Source organism: Symphalangus syndactylus, chromosome 4, assembly GCF_028878055.3.
Source record: "Symphalangus syndactylus isolate Jambi chromosome 4, NHGRI_mSymSyn1-v2.1_pri, whole genome shotgun sequence".
Taxonomy (NCBI): domain Eukaryota; kingdom Metazoa; phylum Chordata; class Mammalia; order Primates; family Hylobatidae; genus Symphalangus; species Symphalangus syndactylus.
Genome location: NC_072426.2, coordinates 66,789,670 through 66,795,669, shown reverse-complemented (window position 1 = coordinate 66,795,669; position 6,000 = coordinate 66,789,670). Strand labels below are relative to the sequence as shown.

At 44.2% G+C, this 6,000-nt stretch overlaps 1 long non-coding RNA gene across 1 annotated transcript in view; it reads right to left on the bottom strand.

The window, feature by feature from the left end:
- Positions 1-2,769: 2,769 nt before the first annotated feature.
- The window catches only part of LOC129480247 (uncharacterized), a 30,746-nt gene continuing 27,515 nt past the window's right edge, over positions 2,770-6,000 (bottom strand). Inside the window, exon 4 of the long non-coding RNA XR_008656955.1 lies at positions 2,770-3,630. This is a non-coding gene — a long non-coding RNA (uncharacterized lncRNA). The remainder of the gene's footprint in view (positions 3,631-6,000) is intronic.

Below are 6,000 nucleotides of genomic sequence, written 5' to 3'. Positions count from 1 at the left end.
GTTAGGAAAAAAATTTCTCTGGAATGCAAATAACAGAATCCTGCATACAAATAGGATTAAAGAGTGAGACAGGGTAGGGTGGGGTGTACTACAGGGTGGAAATGTGTATGTTAGGAAAGAGAAAGGAGGGGGATAAAATATTATCCATAAAGTTGAGCTCTCCATCTGGAGCTGATGGAAGAAGAAATTTGCCTACCTTCATTGTGTAGGATTTGAAGTCCTGGTACCCAAAGGCAAAGCATCTTTGTGGGGTGTGTTCCATATCATTAACCCTGGTCATGCATGGCATTTTTCCTGGACATAATTTCCTCTCTCAAAAATGAAATATTTAGAGTCTGTAGCTGTTCTACAAGAAAGCTACATGAAACATCGTAGCTTCTTAATTTAAATGACTGATCACCCTCAATCACGTAATTCAGGCCCCACATGGGGAGGGGGTGGCTAACTACACAGCCTTTGTTAACTATGTAATTCCTGATTTCCTTTCTTCCTACTTTCTTCTTTCTTTATGCAATGTAAGCTATAAGTACCGGGGGTAATATTAAGGTTTTACTGGGAGTACAAAGTAGGGTATGTGGACATGCAAAAGCGAAGCTCAACCATATGTAAACAAAGTCATCCTAAGTTATAGTTGATAAAAGGGTGGATATAGACTATGAATGCCCAAGTTCAGAGACCAGGACAAAGCTAAGGAAGGGAATGGCCTTTAGGGGGTGCTCAAGATGGGAGGCTGGTTGAGACAAGGCTTGTGACAGGGCATCAACAACAGTCTCGGGGAGGATGCAGGGGCCTTCCAGCAGGGAGGCAGCCAACCACCTCAAGGTGCATCCCCGCAGGTCAGTGCGCATCCCGCGGATTCATGCCATTGTGTGCACTTGGTTTTCCAGTATGCTTTCACTTCCAACAGCCAGCCCCTGCACCTCTTTGAGTCCTGCGCCTGGGCCAGTGCTGACTTCTGTGAAGGTTGCCAGAGTCTGCTTTCTGCACACATGGGCTACTCTTATCCAGTGACTCTGGGTGCTGGAGTATAAGTACTCCAGTTCTCTTACCCCTAATGGGACAGTTTGACGTGGGAACTGCTGTACCTCCAAAACTCTTCTGTGAGGTTGAGCCAAACTCACCTTCCTGGGGACTTCACCTGGTAATTCAGCCTTGCTTACCTCACTTCCCATTCCTGTTCCACTTCCGCACTCACCTACCAGTTTTTCCTGATAACACATTCTGAAAAATCACTTTCACATGAATCCTTGTCTCAGAGTCCATGTGCTTCTAGGGAACCCAACCAGAATGCTTGGCAGGCATGTCCCAGTCAAGACAGGTGAGCCAGATTACTATAGCTCAGTGATATAAGCCTTTCAGATCATTTTTTCTCCTCCACACCCATGCGTTCATTCCATGATCACCAAACAGCTTCCAACTATAAATCCTCTTTTCATGAAGCTTTTCTACAAAGAGAGAAGGCAGAAAGAACATTTCTAGCTCACTTTGGCAGTTTTATTTCACAGTGTATATTTGGAGCTCTGGATTATATATTAGTCTCTCAAGTGCCATCAATGCAACTCTGGCCCCAAGAGTCAGACCATGCCTGGGAAATTGACAAGTCATATTTTAAAATCTGCAAAAGCTGAGATGTTTTAGAACCACATCAGGTGTCACCTTGAGACAAGGTGTTTGGAAACCACTTAGCTTTCCTTGGTAGTTTCTCTATTAGATTGTTCTTTAGTCTTCAGAAGCTGCAGTGTTTGAATCTCCTGACCAGGTAGAGTTGAAAACATGAATAGTAAATGTTTCCCTCATCTCCTTGAGAGGGATCCTCTCCCTTATTGCTGTCATTTTAATGTTTGTCCCTTCCACAACTCATGTTGAAATTTAATTCTTATTGTAGGAGTATAAAGAGGTAAGACCCTTAAGAGATGGTTATGCCATAGGGCTCTACCTTCATGGGTGGAACTGGTGCCTTATAAAAGGGCAAGTTCCACCCCATCTTGCCTTCTTCCCTTCCGCCATGGGAGGATGCAGCACAGATGCTTGCACTTGCACCAGATGCTGGCACTTTGGTCTTGAACTTCCCAGCCTCCAGAACTGTGAGCCAATACATTTCTCTTTGCAATAAATTACCCAGTCTCAGCATTCTGTTAGAGCAGCACAAAATGAGCTTGGGCACCTATTCTGAAAATTGGGCAACTTATTCAGTCAAAATTTTTAGAGATAGACCCAAACACTGGGGTCAAGTTTCTTGGCTTGTGTGTTTTGTTTGTTTGTTTTTTGCACCCTTTGCCTTCTCAGTTCAAGTGATCCTGGTGGCTCAGCCTCCCGAGTAACTGGGATTACAGGCATGCACCACTCTACATCTGGCTAATTTTTTCTATTTTCAGTAGAGACAGGGTTTCACCATGTTGGCCAGGCTGGCCTCGAACTTCTGGTCTCAAGTGATCCTCCCGCATCAGCCTCCCAAAGTGCTGGGATTACAGGCATGAGCCGCTGCACCTGGCTCTTTGTTTGCTTTTTGAGACGAGGTCCTGCTCTGTCACTCAGGCTAGAGTGACAGTGATGTGTTCTCTGCTCACTGCAATCTGCACCCACTGGAGTCAAGCAGTCCTCCCACCTCAGCCTCCCAGTAGCTGGGAAGGTTCTTTGGCTTATTGTGCAATTCATAGAATCCCTTACTTACATTCTGTGAGCTCTAACCATTGTGTATTAAGAAGAGAAACACAAGTTCTATTCTTGTGGACGCATTGAAAGTATGAAGTAAAAACACAAACACAGAAATCTGGAGCACTCTTGTCTTTGTCTCTCCACAACAGGCAGAATCCCAATCTAATCTTTTGCTTCTGTGCAAGATTAGTATATGGGAAGTTTTTTTTTTAAAGAAGGCTGAAATTTTGATTAATAAGTTCCCTCTAAGATCTTTAAAGTGATCGATTATAATGATTAAAAGGTGTTTATAAGTAGAGTCACACACTATGAACACAAAATTACCATATTACTATATTTTCCCAGATATACTTTGCTTCACAAGAATCTTAGTTGAGTGGAAGGTACTACAAGTTTCATTTAGTTTTTCTATTTCTGTACAGAAGTGCTAAATTCCTGTGCAGCATTTAATTCCCTTACTTTCCTCTTAAACATCCATTACAAACTGGTGCTCAGGTGAGGTCATTCGCATGACTGAGAATGGGATCATCAGCTGTCAACTGTCAGTATAGAGAGACTAGCACTGAAGGAGGAAGCTGTTCTCAGCTATCGTGCTGAGCAAGGTCTCCCCCTTTCTGACAAAGGTTTGAAATTTTGCTTTCTCGGCCTCTGCTTTTTGAGCTACAGAGTTCATAAACAGGCAGCCAGCTTCCCCCTGCACTTCTGAGCTGGAACCACTGAGGGATGCTGCTGTATTGAGTTCCACCATGGAGATACAAAACTGAAAGTTGGGAAAAATCAATGGCGATGAGATCACTCTCCTCTGTGTGTCTTTCCATTTCAGGGGACTGTTTTTCAGTGAAAACTCCAGACGCTGACAGCCATCATTCACAGTCTGCCTCTTTCAGAGCCAGGTCAGAGGCCAGGGAAGGTGGGAGAAATGCTTTTTATTCTGCAGAGCTGCCTGTGCTGTGGAAAGAGATGCCAGAAATAGACCTGGGAAAAATAGGAGAACGGGGACTTAGCAGATGCTTGGAGCTGTTTCTCTTGATAAATATATCCGTCCACTTCCCACTCTTGTCCGTGTCGCTGAAGGCCATTAGCACTTTATTTCTGTCTCTGCGGAGGCTCTCGGCCTGGCCCACCCTACCTTCCCTCCTGGAAGATGATCTCAAGAGGGCAGCACTCCTGGGATGAGGGTCTGACATCATGAATTATTTTTATCCCAGTGGATTGCAATATCATAACAGCACATATCTTGTGCCAGAAAGTGGCCCCACTGCTGACAAAGAAGAGACATTATCTCAAAGGTAAACTCCTTGATCTCAAAATGCCTCCCAAGGTATGCTATTTAAAGCCGTTGCAAACCGAGTAATAAAAATAGACACATCTTGAGTGTGGCCTGGAGAACAATGTAATATCTTCTCCAGTTTCCTAATCACCACAAGAAGGCCTTATGAAAAGACAGTTGTATGTCTAGATAAGGTATGCAGCCATTTGGCTAGATTAGAATTGAGGGCCAAGAAAGGTGTCCTATCACTCCAGATCTATGCAAAGCTATCCTCTCTGCTTTCCTTACTCTAAAAAATTCTCTTACTGTGGATTCCTTTGGGTTCCATTGTGCTCTAAGAGCGGAAGCTGAATAACGCATGAAGCTGCAGCAACACCTAAGCATGATCCCTAACTGGAGAGCTGTGGATTTTAACGCAGTAAAACGAAGAGAGTTCAAGGACAATGCGAACTAGAGGATCCAGCAAGAGGCCACTCAACAACTGGCAATATTTGGAGAAGGTTGGTGCAAGACCAGAAAATACCTGGAGCACCAAGCGGGCACAAAAGACAAACTTCAGGCAGTAGAGCTTCATTAAGCTGAACCTTGTGAAATTCCCAGTTTGGTTGGCCAGAATTGGTCAAAAACCAGCTCTGGAGTCAAGCAATCCTGAAGATAAGTTGGACCTGCCAGTAGTGGTGAGTGGCCCTCCTGCAATCCAGGACTCCCAGCTCTGGAACTCTTAGAATATAGTGCCTGTGTTTATCACCCCTCTCAGGCATCTGGGTGTCATCTCACATCCTTTAAACTCAGTGGGTTTTGGTGTCAATTATTCTTAGCCTCTTTTCTCTTTAACACACCTAACAGATGACACTTCCATGCAAGGCACCTTCATCAGTAATGTGGCCACAGTGTTGGCAGTTACACAACTAAAAGAGGTGAGAGTCTAGGCACATTTCCTGAGCTGCTCTAATTCCATCTTTCTTGTCGGGTTACCCTGTGGTGTGGAGGGAGAAACCATTTAAGAACAGCTGGTGTAGAAGATCAGGAATATGAAAGAGGCTTTAGGAACAAGGTTTTATTGGGAAAATTTATCAGCCTCTCTACTACAGATCAATAAAAACTGACATTAAAATCTAATTGGCTTGGGCTTAATCTGAAGGTCTCTGTGAGACAGAATCATGGGTCTTGTCATTTGCATGGAGATTCACTCAAATAGATGATGGTACAAAAGAAACACCCCATGCCAAGTGCGGTGGTTCGTGCCTGTAACCCCAGCACTTTGGAAGGCCGAGGCAGGCAGATGGTTTGGGCCCAGAAGTTCAAGACCGGCTCAGACAACATGAGACCTCATCTCTACTAAAAATTAAAAAAAAAAAAAAATTAGCTGGGCATGGTAGCATGTGCGTGTGGTCCCAGCTACTTGGGAATGCCAGCTACCTGGGAACTTGAGCCCAAGAGGTTGAGGCTGCAGTGAGCCCTGATTGCACCACTGCACTCCAGCCTGGGTGACAGGGTGAGACTCTCTCTCTCAAACAAAAACAAAAGAAACACTCCAAAAAAACAGCCAACTCCAGTTTATGACTCTGTACCCTTAGGTTGAATGCCAAGTTCATGGGAATCATCCGAGAAGCCGGGACAAGAGCTGCTGTTGATGGGAGGCTGTGAATTGTGCTTTTAGTGACTCGCTAAGCATAGAACACTGACACTCAGGGCACACTGGGTGCTGCAATTTCCAGAAGGGAAAGGAAATAAAAAGGTTCACCTTCTATGTCTCAATTTTATCTCTTATTAACAGGAACAGCTGGGTAGGGTACACAGATACGCTGCTGTGTGAGTCCCTGTGGAAGGGTACCTCCTGGGGATCGCAGGCAGGAAAAGTCCCTCAAACACAGAAAGCTTGGAGGGAACTGATCCGACAGAGTCAAAGGCACTTATACTGTTTCATGCTCAAACATTAGAGAATTTTTATAAAATCATATAGCAGAATTTAAGAATTTTTTAGAAAACAGATGGGATAGATGCCAAACACCAAAATCTGATCACATTTATTATGACTTTTTCATGCTTATTTCTCTCCTCTTTTCACTTACCAG